We start from the raw sequence: 22,849 nt of genomic DNA, 5'->3' as shown, positions 1-22,849 counted from the left end.
AAATGTGATTTCCAACTAAATTAATTTTTTTTACAGTTCTCATAAATTCAGACTTGGTATGTTAGATATTTGACGGAGACAAAAAATGCTCAATTTTAACAAACTTATCTGACAAAAGCTGCTTGTGTATATATTTATGGGACTACTTTAAACCTAACACCAAAATTAGGAGACCGTTTTTGTTATTTCCCCCGCCCCCACCCCCCCCCGGGCCCCCCATACACACGTCATTAATGTGACCTCATCATTTTTACGTGTCCGTCCTAAAAGTCAAGTGAGTAAGAATACATTTTTGCATGCTGCTAGTCAAAGTGAAAATGATGGAGATTATTCGCCATATTTTCCCAATGCTACCGAGAGGCCCAGTGACCCCCATAGGGCCCAATCCCAATGGACCCGATTCACCACCATATTCATTCGTTCACAAGAATGTTGATGGTTTTAGTCGTCTTTGACGTGGGTCAAGCATGATGAAGTCTCGGATTCAACATCCAAATAAAACATTAAGTGATTTCTTTTCATATATTTCAGCCTTTGTGGATATAATTACCTGATACCTGTTGCTAGTACAGTATTAAAAAATCACTATTTTCCCCCACTGAAAAATGTTCAGTGACTATTTCCCACTGAATGTCAGTGATAAAAACCTAAATAGTAGTGTTTCACATATAAAAATCATGAATTTTCCCACCGTTTCAATGAGAACGTGTTTTCCACCATGCGCTTTTCTAGTGAGATCGTAGAGAATGTATCAATGTAGCTTTCAAATTAAAGACAGCTGCCTGTTTTAAAGGGACGGTAGAGAGTTGAGAATAATTTCTGAAGAATTAACAAAATAACTAGTTGACAATTTTTTTTTAAAAAATGGGGATCCTCCTGCTCCGCATAATATAACCGGTAAAAGTATCTGAGGGTGTAAAAATTTCTTACACCAACGGTTTATATGTAATTTAAATTCTTTATTTGTATAGATATTATATGTTGAATCAATTGGGGAACTCGTGTGTTTATTTTTATATTTTTTCTCTCTATAGTGAAATTTTTTTATTGCGTTGATTGCTGCTGTTATCTGTAATAGCATGTTAGTTATTATAGCATGTAATGAATTATTTGATTGCTTAAAAATATTTTGCTGTATTGCAAACAAGTAACAACTTAGTTAACTAACTGGATTTTGATCTTTTTAATCGTCATAAAGCAATCCGATATGTGTTGTTTAGAAGAGAACTAAGTAAACTTTCTCCAATCTATATATATATATATATAAAGCTGGGACATAGGCTTAGTGACATGGCATGCTTTGACAGCCAGCAATCCTATTTATCTATTTTCCTAAAATTTTGCCTTTTAACCTTTTATTTAAGTGCTCTAAAAAAAAAAAAAAAATCTCCAAAAGTCACGACCATTTAATTTCTTTCGGTTTGTATTTAACCCTTCCCTATTACAGCTAATCCTCACATTACGCCTCTTTTGTTGGAAAAAAATTATGGTTACGCCTCTTTCCCTTCTCGGTATTTTTCCGCCCATTAATCACAATCCATGAAGTTAAACTTTCAACATAGTTGAAAGACAAAACAGACAGAAAAGACACCAAACAAAAGGAGGAAAGAAGGAAAACTATCTTTGTGAACAGTCATTATCAACTCGTGAGTTACATTGTCTTATTTTTGTCAATTTACGGTGCTATCATCTCCACATATTTATAGCAAATATGTGATTCTAATCGGCCTAAAAGTGAATACAATTTCACATTATCACATTTTTCTTCGTTTTAACAATGCATGCTTATATGAATAAAAAATAATGATGCAGGTACATATACGTGATGTTCAACTTGTGGTGACTATTACACTAAAAGATGTTGACATAATTTGCCAAAACCTACTTTTGCATTGTTGTAAAAGAAAAACAAAAAAACTACTTTCAGATCAATGATTATCGGCTAAAAAAATTACTCCATATATTTACTGACAGAATAATTTGTTTGTGGGATGCTGGTTTATGTTCAGTTTATAGGAAATTAGCATGCTATACTTTAATGGATTGGAACATTCATTTTTGCAGAAAAGAAAGAAGATAGTAAGACATAATAACGAAACATTGTTAGTTTAAATTTAAGTAGAAAAATAGAATTAATATATACTAAGGAAAATACAAAAAGAAAAAGACAAGTAGTAGATATCAGGGAATTTGATCACATCAATGAAGATTTCATTTATTTGATTTTTTGCTTTGTTTCATTTCATTTCTTTTTTTCTATTTATATCGCTCATTTTAAGTGTTCTAAATTGTTGTTTGAGAGAAATGAAAATAATAATATTATGAAACAGAATTATAAAACAACTTACATTTTAAGAAACAAAATACTAAGAAAATAAATTTTAGAGGAAGGGAAAAATCTGACGCATCTTAAATTTGCATCCCCATAATTTAAGATTAATATTTTTTCTTTTTCATAATTCTTTTTAATTTTTTCCTTCTGTTTTAAATGAGTTATCTCATATTAAATTGACAAGTTTCTAACAGAAGTGAAATACTTCTAACAATTTCTTTCTAGGAACTTTATATAGAATGTTAGACGAATCATGAAACGATGTAAATTTATTAAATTTTGAATTGGTGATGAATCAAATTATGACATTGATGCTTTAACTATTGAATTTATTTTTTAAATCTGTGCGAAGCGCGGGTAGGTATACTAGTAGAGTATTAAGAACGGATAAATGCAGATGATCCCTTGTGGCGTCCAAATAGGAAATAGAATAACCCACCATATGCATAAGTTTCTTCCTTAAGGGTGTATTCAGTATGGAGAAAAATGTTTTCCAAGGAAATACTTTTCTGGATAATAAGTGAATTTCTACTTATTTTCACATGTTCGACTGAATAGTGGAAAATAAGTGAATTTCTTACTTATTTCTCATGTTTGGTTGGTCGGTAGAAAATATTTCTCGGAAAATACCATCCATGCCCAATCAACCCCACCAACCCCCACACTCACCCTACCCCACCACTCACCGCCACCCCCACACCCACCCCACCCCAAGCACACCCTCCATCCCCAACCAAATCCCACCAAACCACCACCCCCTAAAAACTTTATCTTCACCCACCCCTACCCCACACCACCATCCATCCTGCACTATCGCTCTATCCAGCCTTCCCACGCACCCACCCCCTCCCAAATTTTCTATTTCATATATTTTATTTGACTTTTATGAAAATGAGAAGTTTTTTCTTATCCCCCCCCCCCCCCCCCCAAACACCAAATTTAACCACGCAACTTTTCCACTTTTATAAATATTTTATAAGGGTAAAATTAAATATGAAGTAAAAAATTTGGTTTTGGGGTGGGAGGGGGGTGGTTAAGGGGGGCGGGCGGGAGGGAGGGGTGTAGAAAATCAAAAAAATATTTTTTTTTGAAAATTCTTTGAAAAATAATAATTTTTTGGAGAGGGTGTTGGGGTGGGGTGTTGAGTCCTGGAAAATCAAAATAATTTTTTTTTTTGAAGGGGATATCGTGTAGGTGGGTGGTGTGAAAAATTAAAAAAAATGAATTTAAAAACTTTTAACAATTTTTTTTGGGGGGTGGGGGTGGTGGAGTGGGATGGGGGTGGTGGAGGGGAAGCGGGGCGTGGGGTTGTGGAGTTATTGGGGTTTGGTGGTTGGGAGATGGGTTGGGTGGTGGTAGGTGGTTGGTGAAATGTCAATTGTAGACTTGTTTTTCCTACTTTGATTAGAGAAGTCATTTTTCTCATTTTTGAGGAATTTATTTTCCTAAAAAAAATATTTTTCAAAAATTTTATTACTAACATGAGAAAATTGAAAAATATTTCCTTCACACCGAACACACCCTAAGTAATGACCTTATATTCAATAAAAAATCTGAACGTCTCATTCAAATTGAAGTTTTGCATTGATTTCTTTGAATATTCTGCACTTCTATCCTTTTCAACCTAAATTACTTCTTTTCATCTTCAACCTAAAATACTAAATAAATGTTTTCCATTTTAGAACACTAGTTTTTGAAATAAACTTTACAAAAAAATTGAAAAAGAAAGAATAGTGTTTCAATACTAGGTTTAAGAAAATATTTTCGAGAATGTTTGTGATATTCCGTAAAAGAAAGAGTAGTGTTTTCGGCTTGGGCCTTCTTTTGGGGTGGTCTTTAAATGGAATTTTTACTCATTATAGCTTCTTTTAAGACCTAATTATTAATATTAACTACCCTTTTATTTAATCATATTCAGTAGCTAATTAAATTTTCTAAATTACAAATGGTAGCTATATCAAAAATACATACTCAAACACATATATATTTCTTTTTTCCCAATCACTACCCATTTCAGATTTTTCATTTCTCAAAACCCTAAAAAATCTCTCTCTCCTTCTCTTAACCACCACACCATGGCCGCGCCTCTCTCTCTTCTCCCTCTCCCTCTGAGCTCACCCCTCTCTCTCTCCGCCGCCCCTCTCTATCTTCTCCCTCACCCTCTGTGCTCACCTCTCTCTCTCTCTCTCTCTCTCTCTCTCTCTCTCTCTCTTTTCACTCTATCCGGTGAGGCGATGGCATAGATCTGGCCGTGTGTATTGTTGGTGGCAGCGACGATGGCACTGGTTTTGAGATAGCGACGGCGAAGATGACGTGGAGGTGGAGAAATTAGGGTTTTATTGGTGGTGGAAAGATTAGGGTTTTTTAGTGGTGGTGGTGTCCCAGATTTGGGTTTTTAGTGGTGGTGGTGTCTCAGATTAGGATTTTGGTGGTGGTGGAGAGTTAGGGTTTTTGGTGGTGGTAGTGTCTTAGATCTGACCGTGTGTATTTGTTAAAAGCCAAATACAAATACATTCAAAAATCTACATCTCACAAATTCACTATTTTTGAATGTATTGGTCTTTGTATTTTTTGAGTGTATTTTGTTAATAGCCAAACACACTGTTTTTGAATGTATTTGTCATGCATTTGAATTTTTTTGTCTTGTATCTAAATGTATTTGTTGAAATCCACTCAAATACACAAAAATTTGAATATATTTGGCTTCATATGTTGTTGGAATGTACACAGTGTATTTGAAATACATTAAAAAAAGCCATTGAAATACATCAAGAACAAAAAAAAAAATCAGTAAAATACATCAAAAAAAAATCAATGAAATACATCAAAGCAAAAAAAAAAAAAAAAAAAAAATCACTAAAATACATCAAAAAAATATATTAATATCTAATTTAATGGCTCCACCATTAAAGGCTAAAATCAAGGATCTTTTTTTTTTTTTTTAACCATGGTCTCATGTATTTGTTGGCAACAAATAAAACATACACTATTTTGTCAAAATGTAGCTACAAATGGTAATATTTAAAAGGGTAGCTATAAATGGTAGGAAGCTACAATAAGGTAGTCATTTAAGTAAGTTTGCCTCTTTAAATTTTGCCCCTCAAATTCTTTGGTCTTTAAGTTTTGTCCTTCGCCTAAAATTCATGGGTTCCGAGTTCGAACCCCCCGCTCAGTTAAATTTTTTTAAAAAAAATCGCAAGGCAGAGTTTGAATTTCGCTCTGCCCCCTCCGGCTTAACTAAAAGTTTGTCGGAGGGGACAGACTTTGCCTTGAGGCATATATTTTAGTTTTTTTTTTTTGCAAACTTTTAGTTATGCCTTAAGGAAAAGTTCCGCCTTATGGGGCATACTTTTAGTTATGTGTTATGAGGCACACTTTTAGCTAAGACATAACTAGAAGTATACCCCATAAAGAGAAACTTTTCCTTAAGGTATAACTAAAAGTTTGCCTTATAAGGCAAAGTCTATGCCTTAAGGAAAAGTTCTGGTTTATGGAGCATACTTTTGGTTATGCCTTAACTAAAAGTTTGCACCATAAGGCATAACTAAACTATGCCCTAAGGAAAAGTTCTGCCTTATAGGCAAGACTTTTAGTTATGTCGAATCCGGCATAACTTTAGTTTTTCCTTAAGGAGTGTATGCCGGATCCGGCATACACGCCCCCTAGTCTTGCCTTGCGAAATTATTTTTTTATTTTATGTCTGAGCGGGGGTTCGAACCCAGAACCTCAGGTATTCGCCTACCTTTTCAAGCGAACGGTAAAACTTAAAGACCACAAAAATGAGGGGCAAAATTTAAAAACCACAAATGTGAGTAGCAAAATTTAAAGACCACCACAAAAGAGGGGCAATCCACGCAAAAAAATGTTTCGGATTTTCCTTTGTTTGTTGGAAATAGTTGGGCCTTCCGTGGGCATAAATACCGAAAATCGAAAAATCGGACCGAACCGAATTAATTCGGTTCTTCGGTTTCGATTTTTAGGTTCTTCGATACAGTTACGGTTTTTTTTTTTTTTCTAAAAATTCGGTGTTCGGTTCGGTGCTCCGATTTTTTAGTATTCGGTTTAACAAAACTTTCGCAATATGAGTACAACTGAATAGGATCACAACTGTTTTCATCATCTTGCGAGTTGGAATACATATAGTACACAACTTTTGTCATTTTCCCCAAGTTTGAATATGGCTATGAGGTTGCGGAATGAAAAAAAAATAGTGTTGTCAATCGATCATAAACAATGAAATGGAACCGAGGAGTAGAATATAAAGAAGTCCATTAGTTAGCTTTGTTAGTCATTTTTATAGTTGAAATTATTTGTTTTCTTTTGAATTGTTCAAAAATGATAGTATTAACTCGTGGTGCAATAAGATAACTGTCACGCCCCAAAACCCACCATAGACGTGATCGGCATCCGACGTCATGAACAACATCGGAAGAACCTAAACGGCACAATAATAACACTTGAACCCGCTAGGTTCAACATTCGCCTCCAACACTTTATAAAATAAATGTAACATCAACTTCCTTTTTAATAATCTTTCCTTATTAAATTAAACAACGTTATAAGTAACTGCATATATCAGGATCACAATTATGAAATAAGATCAGCGAAAGTCTAATATAAGTAAATAGTCATAAACGTGGCAAACACCCATTAAGTCGTACGAGACTTTGACAATCTACCCACAATTCTGACAACTATCTATGGAGCTTCTAAGAGACACAACCATCATCTAACTTCGGGACGCAGCCCGAAAATCTAGAATAATAAATGAAACAGGAAGTGTCCCACGAACAAGGATGTGGGCTCACCAAATCAACAGCAGCAGCAAGTTCTCCTAAGCGTCGAGAGTATCACGAACCTGCTCTTCTCCGTTACCTAACATACCATAAAAAACAACAATGGTATGCCTGAGTACTTTCCTACTCAGTGAGTGCCTCGGGGACAACAAGTATTATAAAAATAAAATATAATAATACATAAAGAAATCAGTTCGAAAAGATAGTATAAAAACAGTCATTCCACTTTATGATTCTTAATATCATTTGTTAAACAGTTTACAAAGCCATTAATCAATATAAAAACTGGTATTCAGCATGTGTATCTCAATATGAATTATAAAAACCGATTACAAAGTCTTTTTTCAATTTACAACTTTCAATTATGCCTTTCAAATCAATTAAGATAGTCATCAACAATTCCATAAGAGAATAAGAATGTCACACATGCCAATACAGGCCCAAGAATCAAGCATACCGCGCATAGCGCACCACACCGAACATATAATTCTCGGTGGCTATCCTTCCTCCCGAATAGCTAGGCATAAATCACACCGGACTATGTAGTACGCGGTGGCTATCCTTCCTCCCGAATAGCTAGGCATAAATCACACCCCGGGTAGCGAACCCAGCGGTGGCCACTCTTCCTCCCGAATGGCTAGGCATAAATCACACCCTGGGTAGCGAACCCAGCGGTGGCCACTCTTCCTTCCGAATGGCTAGGCATTAATACACTAGGATCCATAGTGGATACTCTTCCTCCCGAATAGCAAGGCAAACACAACAACAAAGTCCATGGCATAGAAGCCGATTCACAATTTGTCTCAAAGTAGTCACACCATCAATAACATTAAAGTTCATTATGCCATATCGAAAGAATAAGTCATTCCAATCAATGTTTTGAAAACGTATAACTTCTTTACAAAAGATTTCCATGTCCCAATTCATCAATGAGAATGTCATTACGAAAATCCATAATTTCATAGATAATCATGAAAACGTTTCCACTTCTTTAAACAAGATCACTTTGTCATAGTTCCTTTGTAACGTCATCAATACCAACAATTAACCATCATCACTAAGCATCTCTCATAGAAGAAAACATTCATAATATCTTATACATATATAGGGTTTGTTACAATCTAGGTTTAATGTGGGCTTGTCCCCTCACGCACATTAACCATTAATCAAAACATGTAATAGATTTCAAGAGTATAAATCCAATTCATCATATCATTCAAAACATGCTTTTATAAAGAATCAATCTTTCAAGAGAGTTTGCAAAAGAGACATATAAATTACCTTTATATTCAAAAAGGATTTTATTTTTAAAGTGACATACAAATCACAACCAAAGAGTTCATAAAAACCGATCAAAAGAGTATGTTCAAAAGAGACATACAAATCACCTTTATAGTCAAAAATGATTTTTAAAAGAGAAATACCTTGATGTGTTAAACAAAGTTTAACAATTCACTTTCCTAATGAAGAACACCCAAACCCTAGCTTGAATCACTTTAGGAAGAATTATGCTGCAAACCCTTTGATTTGATCACAAGAATCATGGTAAGAATCATGGGTTTGATGTTAGAATAGATTAGTAATGTTAAGGGTGTTCTTACCTTTGATTTGAAAACTTGAGGGATGATTTTCGTGCTTAGGGTTTGGAAGGATGAAAAAAAAAAATGGGAACAAAATAAGACCATACCCATTTTAAACCCAATTTTTTGCCAGAAACGGAGAATATACGGCCTATAAAGTACGTCCCATACTTTGAAGTACGTCCCGTACTTGTAGCCCGTATTTAGGCTGCCAAGACCAGTGAAGAACGAAAGAAGTACGTCCAAAAGGACGTCCCGTACTTTAAAGTACGGCCCGTACTTTCTAGGCGTACTTTGGGCGAATTCTCCAGCTTTTGTGCCCTTCAGGAAAACGAACATAACTTTTTGTACATAGCTTTGTTCGGGCTGGGCGACCTACCTTTGGAAAGCTATTTCAAAGATATACAACTTTCATCAAGGAAGTTTTTCCAAATTCACAACACATTTTCATGAAAATCGCCCAGAAGACAGACCTATCAAAACTTAGGCGAAGTTAAGAGCCCTTAAGAACTCCAACTGTTGGTTTGACTTCAAAACGACCATCTTCCACCCGAATTCATCAAGAATGGATTCATGTAGGTATAATATCATCTTAACACTAGATTTTTACATATTCGCACCAAAGCCGAATTTACGGAGTGTTACAATTACATACCACAAACTCTAAGCCTGTGCAGAAATCACGTCATACAAGAATGAAAATGAGAAGTGAATGTAGCTCATTTGAATTAAGCTTTGGAACACAACTTAAAATATCTTTTTTTGAATTAAAAAACATTAAGTAACCTATTTTTAATACAAAAAACTAGCCCATTTTACAAGCAGAAAAATAGCCCATTAACTAGGCCCATGCCGATAAAACCAAGATAGAAAATTGAACCAAACCGAAACTTGAAAAAAACCGAACCGAATCGAAGTTCGGTTCCCACTTTCAAAAAATCGAAGAACTGAATCGAAATTTTAAAAAACCAAACTGAAGAATCGAACGTCCAATCCTACTTCCTACAGAGAATTATAATATGTTCGTTTAAACCGAACGGACCTCTTCCTAAAATTAGCATAGTTTGTTTTAGCCATAAAAGTGATTATTTCCTCGTTTGATATTAATATTGTCATTTAATTTGCTCTCACCTTTTAAATTGTTTTTGCACATATTCTACTTCAGATATGCGGTGTCTGAAATTAGGTTTAATAAAACTAAATTTCAGATGCAATGTCTGGAGTTTCACATAAGTGAAGTTCATACATTTCTACCAGAAGTTAAGTTGGCCTTCAGTCCTTTTGCCTTCAACTATTTTTGCTTGAATTTCAGTCATATGTACATGACTTTTGGACATAATTAGCTGAAGTCAGACAAAGATGACTTTATATATAACCAAAGTTCGAGCAAAAAATGTCTGAACGTCAATCACATATGGCTTGAACTTCATGTAAAATGGCTAAACTTCAGCCATGTGCCTGAAGCGAAGAAAAAAATGGTTGAACTTCAGTCATATAAAATTTCAAATAATGTATGTTTGAAATAATACATGTATAAAAAATCTAAAACATGGACATAAATTAATTGTCGAAATCAAATTCCTTTATCCATACAATCGGATGTATTTGGAGGTCCCGTTGACAAAGGCTCCAAAGGCCCAACGAGCCTATCCATAAGGGACCCTTTATTGGAATTTTCACTTGGCATAACTTCTTCTAAGAGGTAATTATTGATAATAACTCTCTTTTAATTTATTTATATTTAGTAGCTACATTGATTTTGTAAATTACCATTCATAGCTACACCAAAATACATAAAGTTGGAGTGGCTGAAATGGTTATTGGGCAAGGCTCTCACCCTACCTGCCCAGGTTCGAACTCGACCAACAACATTTCTTTTCTTACATATTTTCCTAAGCTTCTTCTCCTTGTATTTGAGCATTTGGCCTGAGTGTATTTCGTCATATGTATTTGGCCATATGAGATGGGTGTATTTGGCTTCATATACATTCAGATACAAGACAAGAAAAGCTCAAATACATATGACGAAAATATACTCAAAATACAAGGAGAAGAAGCAAATATGTAAGAAAAGTAAAAAAGTAATGTAATTAGCTAGATTCGATCCTGAGCGGGCAAGGGGAGAGTCTTGCCCAAATACACAAAATACACGCGAAATACACAGCTTTTATTTAAAAATAAGCTACGAATTGTAATTTGAAAAATTATAGGTACTAATGTTAAGATCCTCATACAAGGTAGTTATATCTGTAAGTTTGCCTTTTATGGGTAATCTACAGGACGTGACAAACTATTAGTATCTAATTATGTTTAGTAGATATAATTTGAATTAATTATTTCTCATAGTTAAAAGTTGTATTTGAATTATCTATCATAGCTATATTATATATTTAAAGTAGAATATTCTATTTTTATTTTGACTGAGAATTTTAGGGCTAGCTTTGAGATGTTGTTTTCCCACCGCCGCCCCCGGCCACCACGATTCACCGCCGGAGCTCCAGTGAAAATCGTTGCCAATAACGGCGTTTTAACCGCACCGCCGTCGTTTGCTCAGATCTGAACGCCGGCGTTCTAACCACAAATTCCGATGTATACTCTCATATCTGAATGCCGGCGTTAGGGACGTCGTTTCCACCGCTCTGCCGTCGCATGTGTAAACTGTTGGTTTACTAGTGTTCTGGGTCTGATTCATGAAATTTTTACTTCTTTTTGTTCAATCAAAGATCTTGCCCTTACATCTGTGATTGTATGATTGTCAGTGGTTGAAGATTGAAGCAATACTTACCTATTGCTTAGCAATTACAGTTTACAACTTTGTTAAACGAACAAGATGGAATTTCTAAGATAGAGCTCGGCTATTTTATTGGGCAGCCGCCGTCGTTCAGATTTAAGCTTCTTCCGGTCACGTTCCAATGATAAGTGCGGCGGGCGGAGGGATTGTATTTATTTGTTGTTTTTTAGGTTGTATTCAGTTTTTTAGCGTATTGGTTAATATTTTAGTGTATCTATTTTTTGTATTCAGTTTTTGAGTTTATTGGTTAATTTTTTAGTGTATCTATTTTTTTGTATTCATTATTTTAGTGTATATATTACAGCTGAATCTATTTTTTCGTATTTATGTTATTCGAATACAATCGAATTTAAAATATAATAAGTTGAATACAATTTTTTTTTTTTTTTTTTTGTATTTATATTGTTTGAATACAACCTATTTTTAAATACAATAAATTGAATACAATGTAAAAGCAGCTACCAATAAATACAAGTGAGTTGAATTAAGTTGACGTGAATACATCTGAGTTGAATAAAGCTAAAATGATTTTTGAATATATTTTTATTCGCTGTATTCATGAATACAGCGAGGCCGTTTTATGAATACAACGAAAAAAAGTAGCTATATTATGTAAATATTGAAACTTTAGCTATGATAAATTTTAAACCCCAAAATGTAGTCATTTATGTAAAAGTCCCCTTTTTTATATCTCATCGGTCCACTTGAGCTTGGCAACTAAAAGTTTGGATAACAAAATTTATCTCAAATTTAAATGTTTCTTTTGTTCATTTGATTGAATATGAAGTATAATATGGTAATTTTCAACTGATGTACTTATATACATAAGTAGTAGGACAGGAAAACTGTTAAAAGTAATTGTTCAAAAGTGTGACGAGAAAAACGTACCGTATCAAAATTTACATTTATACCAGTTAAATAAATTTGAAGTTTTGGACTTCTCTAGATGTTACGTGAACTAATATCTACTAGTTCAACGACCTCACTTGTTTTGAGACTTCACAAACCGTAAAAAGTATTACTCCCTCTGTCTCAAAAAAATTATCTGAGTTTGATTTTGCACGAAATTTAAGAAATAAAGGAAGACTTTTGAAATGAGTGATTCAAAATAAGTCTTAGATATTTGTGTGGGTGTAAATTATCTTATAAAGTTAAAATATTTCTAAATAAAGAAATGTACATAAGGAAAATCAGACAATCTTTTTAAAATGAAGGGAGTATGATAGTTTGAGACAGAACTCAGAAGTCAGAAGGTGCAAGTGATTATTATAACAGTAGTAATCAATCGTAAAATCAATTCCATTATTAGTTACATATAAGCTCTAAAGGTCCTTTTTTTTTGTGGGGTTAATATAGCCTAATTAGGCTTGTGTTACCTGTTACCTAATGAGTGATCACATAGTAAAAGCCGACATTTCTTCTACATCATGGCCTTAGCCCTTATCTTTGAATTTCGATCAATCAGTGAACGTCTTTTTTGTATGTTATGGATCATAGGCTAGCTATGACATAGCATATCTGGTGACCAAATTAAGAGTGAAATAAACTGCAGTTTTTATCATGTACCATACCTCACATTTCGGGTTACATACTACGTTAATTAATTGCAACTGTGATTTCTGTGAATCTGTGATGCATGTTATCTCTTAGCCAAAACTCGTTTATAGCCTCACTCTGATTTTCTAACGTGGCCAGCAATCATAATTCATAAATTTCATGATGAAGTGACACTGTTTGAAAACAGAGGCGGTCCAAATTTTGACCCTTATGGGTTCACAATTAATTATTTATAAACATTTTATGTATTTTGTACTACAAATAAAGGATATGAACAAAAGTCATTGGGTTCCTGTAAATCCACAACAAAGGGCTAAATCCGCCCCGTTTGAAAAGAACCGAAAGTATCCATCCTTTATTTGATTTCTCAACTGAAAATCATTAGCAAAGTTCCGGCTCGCAAATTGTGTTTCAGAGGATTTGCTTTGCCATAATATTTGTGCGGTTATAAGGCTTTTTGAAAATTATGGCTTTAAATATGTAGTAATATTTATATTTTCATAACGCTTTTGAAAATTGTAATTTTAAACATGCCATAATATTTATGTGATCATAAGGCTTTTGAAAATTGTGGTTCTAAATATGCCATAACATTTGTGCAGTCATAAGACTTGAAAATTATAGTTTTAAACATGCATGCCATAATACTTGCGCGGTCATAAGGCTTTTGAAAATTATAGTTAAACATGCCGTATCATTAAGAGTTAAGTAGGAAGTTTAAGTTAGATTTTTTTTTTTTTTCAAATTTAAAAAGGTGTAATTCTTTTTTGGAATGAATTAATAAGGAAACAATGTCATAAAATCGAATGGGTAAAAGTTTGTCTACACCGGGTGTTTACACTAAGCCAATGAATGCATTCCATATGTCGGAACACGCATAATTATCACTTAACCATAGTTGATTATTGTACATATTCACTTTGTAAATCACTTAACTGCGATAAGTTACATTAATTTGGTGTAAGCACCCGATGCGAATCAATGTTTACTGATGGAACGGAAGAAGTACTTCAAAGTAGCTTATTTTCTTCTTTTTCCATCTTCGAATTGATCGAGCAAAGTAGAAGAAAAGAATTCTTGCTTGTGTTCAGGGGCGGATCTACTTGGGGGCCAGGGTGTTCACCAGCAAAAAATTACAGTGTATATACAGGGTAAATTTTCTGTGTTTATGTGCATATATTAATATTTGAACACCCCCGGCAAAAAATGACAGTGTATATTTAGTTTTTTTTTTTTTTCGAACACCCTAAATGAAAATCCTAGATCCGCCACTGCTTGTGTCATAATTATTTTACATTTTAGGGTAAAACCCATCACATGAGTAGCCAGTAGAATGTATTGACAGAGTATAAAAACTGAATTGGACGGTGTATGTATTAAACAATGATCAAGTAAATATACGTATTAATCTACCATAACAAAGTGAGAAAGTTTATGCAAAAATTAAAATACATACGTCATGCTTTCTTGATTTGATTGATAATAATACGAGATATGTGTAGATATTTCTCCATACGAGAGGATAATAGCTTGGATATTTGAAACAAAATAAGGAAAGACCCTTTTTTTAATCTACATGCAAAAATGGAAAATCTTTACGACATGTTTGACTTGCCATACCATGCGGCAAGTGTTTTATGCAGCATATCACATGCTTTGTTTTCCTTCGTTCTATTTTAATTTCGTGGATAGATGCTTACATGCATATGACAGTTTTAATATCACATTGGCCGTATAGACAACCTATCATTTCGAGTAGGATATACGTTATTTAACTATCAGTATAAATATTTATACATTATCAGAATATAATGACGTGACGAACTTGTGATTTCAAATTAACAATTTTGAACTACTTTTGTCACTATTCAGAAGTTAATATATAGAAAATGCTGTTTTTGTCCTATTTGCGCCATACAATTTAATTTCCAATTAACGGGATTCATTTGAACACTTCCTCGATTCTTTCTCCGTCACGGTTAGTGTAATTTGACTTGTAATAACATGGAGTATTACTTACATATTATCTTTATTAAAGTACCAATTACAATGTTTATTATACATATTTAATTTATTAATAGTAATTACCTAATCATATAAATAATTTTTCTGATGTGATTCATGCATAGAACTTAAGTTCTTTCTAAGTATAGGAAATTAGTTATAAATCTAGAAAATGCTATCATCAAGTTGTTTAGGCGCATTGCAGTCCATGCATAAAGATAACACGTCATGAATAAAAAGAAAACGAATTAGCAAAGGAATTATTGTAAATCCACCGGCAAGCTATATGGCGTATTGAAGAATTAGATCAGTGAACATGGCATTGAATGTGTGCAGTGGAATGACTTGGGTCGTTTATTAATTCTTCATACTCTAAATATTATATATGTGATATACGCGGGGTGTCGTTTGGGATAATATATTCAGGTAACGTGGTAAGATACCTTAATATGTTGCTAATTAATTATATTTGACTAAGTTACAAGCCATTTATGTATTTAATATTACTAAAAATTCAGAAACATGGCCAGTTATGAAAGTTTTGGAGTTTGGTCAGAGGATCAAGTTACGTAGAGAATCCATACTAAAGGTATGTGGAGAATCCTAATTTGTCCTTGCGGGAGGAAGAAATATGGAAGGGGGATTACATGATTGTGGGTGAAATCAAGGGTGTGTCTGTTATAATGGAAGTCGTTTTTCAAGAAGAAAAAAAAAAGTAGTTTTAATTTCTATGGATCTTTTTCTCTCAAAAATGCTTTGTGGCCTTTAGTGGGTTCGTGGATTTTTTTCCTATATATACACACTAAAGGTTAATAATATTGGAGTATTAACAAATCAAAGAGTATTTTGATTAAATTTTTGAGTAATAGAGATTAATAATAATGTCTAAGTGTTAGTTGGAACAAGTAATATGAAATTACAAACGTTAATATAAATGTAAGAAAATGGACTTCTGCTTATATATGAGAGGAAAGGCATTTTCCTCTTTTGACGTAAAATGTTTTCCATGAAAAATAATTTATGGCTTACCAAATACCAGAAACTTTCTCATGATTTCTGAAAAATGATTTCGTCACACCAAATGTACCCCAAGTTTTAGCATTTTAATTCCATTACATTGGTAGGAAATACCACTATATCCACAATGAACTTACGACTATGGGTACAAATTAACATGTGTGTTTGTGCGTATATTTGTTTAGCTTGTATATATGCTTGCTGAGCCGAAAATAATAGCCACAAGGCAGAATTCCGCTGTTGTTTTCCAGGGCAAAACTGTATACTTGTAACTTGTCTATGAGTGTATCATTCATGGATGTGTCAACTTCAACAATTTTACTGTAAAATATGTGTTAGTATCTGTTTTTATTAGAAACATGGAAATAAGAGAGCAACATTTGGCCATCTTTCAGAATTAGTCAGAACAGTCACATCTCGAGAGAAAATTTCTGAAAATATTTTTCTTTCCTTTACCTTTGCAAACAACGTTTTATTGTACAGTGAAAATGAAAGCAAGAGAGTAGAAAAGATTTATCGAGCCTAACACTACAGGTCTACATTGAGGGTTGAAGTTCCATTCTGATGACATTACTTCGAAGAACAAGCTCAGTGGGCCAATTATAACCATGAAATTGAAGTTATATAAAATTGGTCCACAATCAACTTGTATATATCGAAGACGTACATCCTATTTTGACGATAGTTCAATTTTGATGATCCTAATTAAAGCATAGTAATGGTTAGCAACTTTTCTTCAATGTTATTGGGCCAAATTACGAAGTTTGATAACTTGAAGCCTCCTATCATTTCGGAATAGCTTTTAAATGTTAAACTACACGTCAAGAGATCAAGGGGCTCCGAGCTGAAGGTTGCCCAATAACGGAAGGTTAAGAAAGTTGGTGACCTGACAACAGAGGAATTGGCGAGTGGAGTTGATTTATCCGAATATATATATGATTTCATTTAATATTTTTAAGATCGGGTCTATATTAGGGGTCTAAGAGTTGAGTAAGTATATAATAATTTAGATATATAATATTTAAAATACAAAAGCTAAAAAATGAAATCAAAATTTAAGACCATTCGTTGCAATTTGCTCTAGTCTATACCTCGTCTGCAACATAGGATCATACAAGTTCAATAAAACTGATAGGATAGAATCAATTGAAATCTTAGCGCGATTCTGCTCATTATTACCGAGGATCCACACTGTGTGCAGCGGAGGGGATAACATTGCCGTTCTTGCTTAGGCTCAACCTTTATATATCGATTGACAAAAAATGTGTCTATAATGCTAAGTCTAGTTGCACATAAAAAATTATCGTAAAGTATGTTATATTAAAGCAAGCCATTGTGACAAATTGTGACCTCGGTTCGAGTAGCTATCACAAATTATGACGTAGGCTCAATTATGTGGACACTCCAGTCGAGCCCACTTTAAGTGAAGACTTCTACATAGGCCTGTGCACAAATCGGTTCAACCCGAATTTCCGAACCGAGGGGAATAACGATTTCGATTTGCTGTAAAATAGGCTCAAGCTTTATATATTATCAACCGAACCGATCCGAACAAAAATTTATATGCCACTAATGACTAATATGACTAATACTCTAATAGTCTAACTATATATGCGCTTAATACTTATAGTGAAGTAATATTTATTTATATTGCAAATGAATGTGTGCATGCACACCTTGCACTAAATATTGCCTTCTTGACAGCTAACTTCCCTTTTGGTCTTTCGTCTTTTCAGCGTTCTTCTCACAAGCCATCTTTGCCTTTTGGCCATTGCCTCCACCCATGGCTTTGTTTTTTCTTTGATCTTAGCCTGTACAAATCAGAGGTTTTTTTTTTTTTTTTTTTTTTTTTTGAGGAACCGAGTTATTATGCTTGTCTGCTCAAGATGTTTGGATTATGAATTTGGTATATGTAATGTGGTGTTGGCGGATTTGTATGCTTGCATAAGTTGTCAAGCTCTTGTTTTGCTATTTATATGCTATTATGCTTGCAAGTTTATGTTTTTTTTTTCTTAGTTAATGTCTTGGTTATAAGGCTGCAAATTTACGATCTCATTATTTTTTTGTTATGTTTACTCTATAACTGAAATGAAAATAGTTACTTGTTTAAATTTCGAACAAACCGAACAAATCAATTTATGTAACCGAACCGAAATAATAAAAAACGAATCGAATTGGACCTAGAATGGATCGAGTTTGGTTGAGAATTTTAGAAAATCGAAATTCAAAATTTCAACTCGATGATGGCCAAAACCGAACCGAACCATTTAATGTGCCTACTTCTACAAGTGCAATAGAGATCACCAACCGAAATAGTAAAAAAAATTCTTGACCACCCATTAACCCTTCCAAATAAATATCTCGCCTTCCTATAATGTATGGATAACTAAAAGCTTGTTTGGCCAAACTTTTGAGAGGCCAAAAGTGCTTATTTTCTTTTTTAAAAGTGCACATTACTCTTTCCGTCTCAATTTAAATGTTACACCTTGGAAATTTCGTGAAGTTTACGTTATGAGTGAACTAACACAAGCCTAAAGTGGACATGAAGCCTTCATAAGGTTAGGAAGGATATTTGATAATTTTAAGTATATACCTTAAGGTTTCGAAGTTATATGAAGCGGTGGAAGTAAGTTTGTTGGAGAAATGGGATTTGGAGTCATGTTTTGGAAACATTTCGTAGCGTTTGAGTTATACTGTCACGCCCGAAAACCCACCCTAGACGTGACCGGCATCCGACGTCATGAACAACATCGGAAGAACCTAAACAATGCAATAATAACACTTGAACCCGCCAGGTTCAACATTCGCCTCCAACAGTTTATAAAATAAATGTAACATCAAGTTCCTTTTTAATAATCTTTCCTTATTAAATTAAACAAAGTTATAAGTAACTGCATATATCAGGATCACAATTATGAAATAAGATCAGCGGAAGTCTAATATAAGTAAATAGTCATAAACGTGGCAAACACCCATTAAGTCATACGAGACTTTGACAATCTACCCACAATTCTGATAACTATCTATGGAGCTTCTAAGAGACACAACAATCATCTAACTTCGGGACGCAGCCCGAAAATCTAGAATAATAAATGAAACAGAAAGTGTCCTACGAACAAGGATGTGGGCTCACCAAATCAACAACAGCAGCAAGTTTTCCTAAGCGTCGAGAGAGTATCACGAACCTCGCTTCTTCTCTGTTACCTAACATACCATCAAAAACAACAATGGTATGCCTGAGTACTTTCGTACTCAGTGAGTGCCTCGGGGACAACAAGTATTATAAAAATAAAGTACAATAATACATAAAGAGATCAGTTCTGAAAAGATAGTATAAAAACAGTCATTCCACTTTATGATTCTTAATATCATTTGTTAAACAGTTTACAAAGCCATTAATCAATATAAAAAAAATGTATTCAACATGTGTATCTCAATAAGAATTATCAAAACCGATTATAAAGTCTTTTGTCAAGTTACAACTTTCAATTATGCCTTTCAAATTGATCATAATTGTCAACAACAGTTCCATGAGAGAATAAGAATATCACACATGCCAATACAGGCCCAAGAATCAATCACATCGAAGGGATGACCGTAGGGTTCCCTTGTCACAGCGCACCACACCGGAATATGAAATTCTCGGTGGCTATCCTTCCTCCCGAATAGCTAGGCATTAACCACACTCCCGGTAGCGAACCCGGTAGTGGCCACTCTTCCTCCCGAATGGCTAGGCAATTACCACACTAGGATCCATAGTGGCTACCCTTCCTCCCGAGTAGCTAGGCCAAACACAACAATAAAGTTCATAGCATAGAAGCCGATTCACAAATTGTCTCAAAGTAGTCACACCATCAATAACATTAAAGTTCATTATGCCATATCGAAAGAATAAGTCATTCCAATCAATGTTTTGAAAACGTACAACTTCTTTACAAAGATTTCCATGTCCCAATTCACCCATGAGAATTTCATTACCAACTCTTAACTAGCATTACTAAGCATCTCTCATAGAGGAAAACATTCATAATATCTTATACATATATAGGGTTTGTTACAATCTAGGTTTAATGTGGGTTTGTCCCCTCACACACATTAACCACCATTTAGACATGAATTAGAGTTCAAGAAACATGAAAAGATTACTTTTCCTTTCATTCATTAAAGAATCTTGAATAAAATTTATACTTCCAACAATAGTTTCAAAAGTGATTTTCATTCAAAATAAGTTTTCAAAAAAAGAGACATACAAATCACCTTTATAGTCAAAAAGGATTTTTAAAAGAGACATACCTTAATATGTTAAACAAAGTTTAACAATTCACTTTTCTAATGAAGAACACCCAAACCCTAGCTTGAATCACTTTGGGAAGAATTATGTTGCAAACCCTAGGTTTTGGTCACAAGAATCATGTTAAGAATCATGGGTTTGATGTTAGAATAGATTAGTAATGTTATGGATGTTCTTACCTTTGATTTGGAGACTTGGAGGAATGATTTTCGTCCTTAGGGTTGTTCAGAAAGTGAAGGAATAAACAAAACAAGTGTCTTATTTATACTTTTCTGGTGAAAATGGGCCAAAGGACGCCCCCGAAAGACGGACCGTCCTTCGTGTTACGGACCGTTCTTTGGACCGTCCTTTAGTGGAAATTTCTAGAGAGGTCTGGTTATTTTTGAGGCGTTATGGTGCCATGTTACGGCATGTAACACGTGTTACGGTCCGTAACGTCTCACCGTAACACAGGCAAATTTTCCAGTGAAGATAGACTTCAAGAAATGGGCATAACTTTTCATACGTAACTTTTCTTGGGTTGGGCAACCTACCGTTGGAAAGATATTTCAAAGATCTACAACTTTCATCAAGGAAGTTATTCCAAATTCGCAACACATTTTTATGAAAATCGCCCAGAAGACAGACCTACCAAAACTTAGGCGAATTTAAGAGCCCTTAAGAACTTCACTAGTTGGTTTGACTTCAAAACGACCATCTTCCACCCGAATTCATCAAGAATGGATTCATATAGATATAATATCATCTTAACACTAGATTTTTACATATTCACACCTAGTTCAAGTTTACGGGGTGTTACATATACATTGCTTAGCATTATATTGAGAGGGAGCTATAGATCCCATTAGATGGTTAATGAAGTTTTATACAAGTTCCAAGAAGGTTCCATAAGGATTGGAGGTCAAACGAATCAAAAAGAACGCGATTTCGCGAAATCGGAGAAATTGGGGCAGTATGCGGTCGCATACTGAGTATGCTGAGCCGTATACTGGCCGCCAACTCCCCATTTTGGGTGAACTCACTGGCCAACATCACCCCCAAGTGGTGGAGGGAGTATGCGGCCGCATACTCAGTATGCTAGGCCGCATACTCACCGCCAATTGGAGCAGGGTGCGAAATTGCCACCTTTTTAAATCCCCGAGAGACCTCAATTTCATTTCAACTTCCCACATTTATTTCCCCACACTTCTAGAGGCTTCTTAAGAGTTCTTGAAGGTTCTCTATCACTCCACACCTTTCCATACCATCAAGAGAGAAGATCAACATCAAAACTCAAAGGTAATCCATGGAAGGTGATAGTTCTTACTTTCTTTCAAAGTTGTGGTGAACTTGATCTTGGAGGGAGTTGAGCGAGGAGAAGTTCCTTGATTATAAGATTTTGCGAGCTTGGGAGGAAACGTTAGTAGTTAAGAAGACGTGAAGGTATGTAAGGCTAACCCTTTTCTTTCTAAAGGCATTATTCCATAGTTGTCAACCTACACATGATATCCACAATATTCCTATTCCTAGAAACACTAAAAGCCCATAATTTTCATGATTCTTATGATATGGCTGATAATGATCTTTGTGATGATAATGATGATGATTTCAATTCTAGAAATGCCAAAGCTTGAAGTTCTTAATGTTCTCATGATACTATTGAGTTGTCACATAATTATCGATTATACTCATTGTTGGTGATCCCATCTTATAATTAGTTGTTCTTCCAAGGTGGGATATGGCAATGATGATGATTCCATAATAGAAATCGGAGGCTTAGCGACCTCACGTCACTCCGATAGAGTGGTAACGTTTTATTTGGGCTCTCGTGCATGTTTTATATATATATATATATATTCTTACACCACACCATGCTATAGCCGGCCGAGCAGGCATATAGATGTACACACCATTGCAGTGGGCAGTTTATGATATCGTCCCGGACGCAGGGTATATGGATCGGGCTGTACGTTCCCATATATATATATATATATATATATATATATATACATACATGATAGTTTATTTTTCCAAAGCTAAGCATGCATGATATCCGCCTTGAGAGGCAATCAGATATACAAGTTATCTCTTTATCTCATGTTCCTCATATCTTTATTATGTTGTCGTTCATGCTTTACATACTCAGTACTTTGCTCGTACTGACGTCCTTTTTCTTGGGGACGCTGCGTTCATGCCTGCAAGTAGGGCAGGGACGGACCGGACTCCTAGGTGCTTCATCAGCGGATTCTCAGGAGCACTCCATTTGCTTCGAAGTTGCAGTCTATTAGTATTACTCTTTTGTGTACATGTTTGGGCATGACGGGGTCCTGTCCCGTCTTTATGATCTCTTGTACTCTATATAGAGGCTCGTAAACAGGTGTGCATAGTTAGATGTTTCATAACCATACCGGTTCATCTCATGTATGTTATTTTTGTAGCCTTGTGGGCTTGTTTATATGTATATATGGGGCTAAGAGGATGATAATCATATAGGTGAGCTTT

At 34.6% G+C, this 22,849-nt stretch overlaps 1 long non-coding RNA gene across 1 annotated transcript; it reads right to left on the bottom strand.

Moving 5' to 3' along the window:
* Positions 1-6,955: 6,955 nt before the first annotated feature.
* Positions 6,956-20,725, bottom strand: LOC132036501 (uncharacterized). Its single transcript, XR_009409591.1, has 2 exons — positions 20,371-20,725; positions 6,956-7,207 (listed from the first exon to the last, which is right to left on the bottom strand). It is a non-coding gene; the product is annotated as an uncharacterized LOC132036501 (long non-coding RNA).
* Between the last annotated feature and the right edge of the window lie 2,124 nt (positions 20,726-22,849).

This window comes from Lycium ferocissimum, chromosome 11 (genome assembly GCF_029784015.1).
Source record: "Lycium ferocissimum isolate CSIRO_LF1 chromosome 11, AGI_CSIRO_Lferr_CH_V1, whole genome shotgun sequence".
NCBI lineage: Eukaryota > Viridiplantae > Streptophyta > Magnoliopsida > Solanales > Solanaceae > Lycium > Lycium ferocissimum.
The sequence above is the reverse complement of the archived record's forward strand: the minus strand, read 5'-3'. Positions and strand labels throughout refer to the sequence as shown.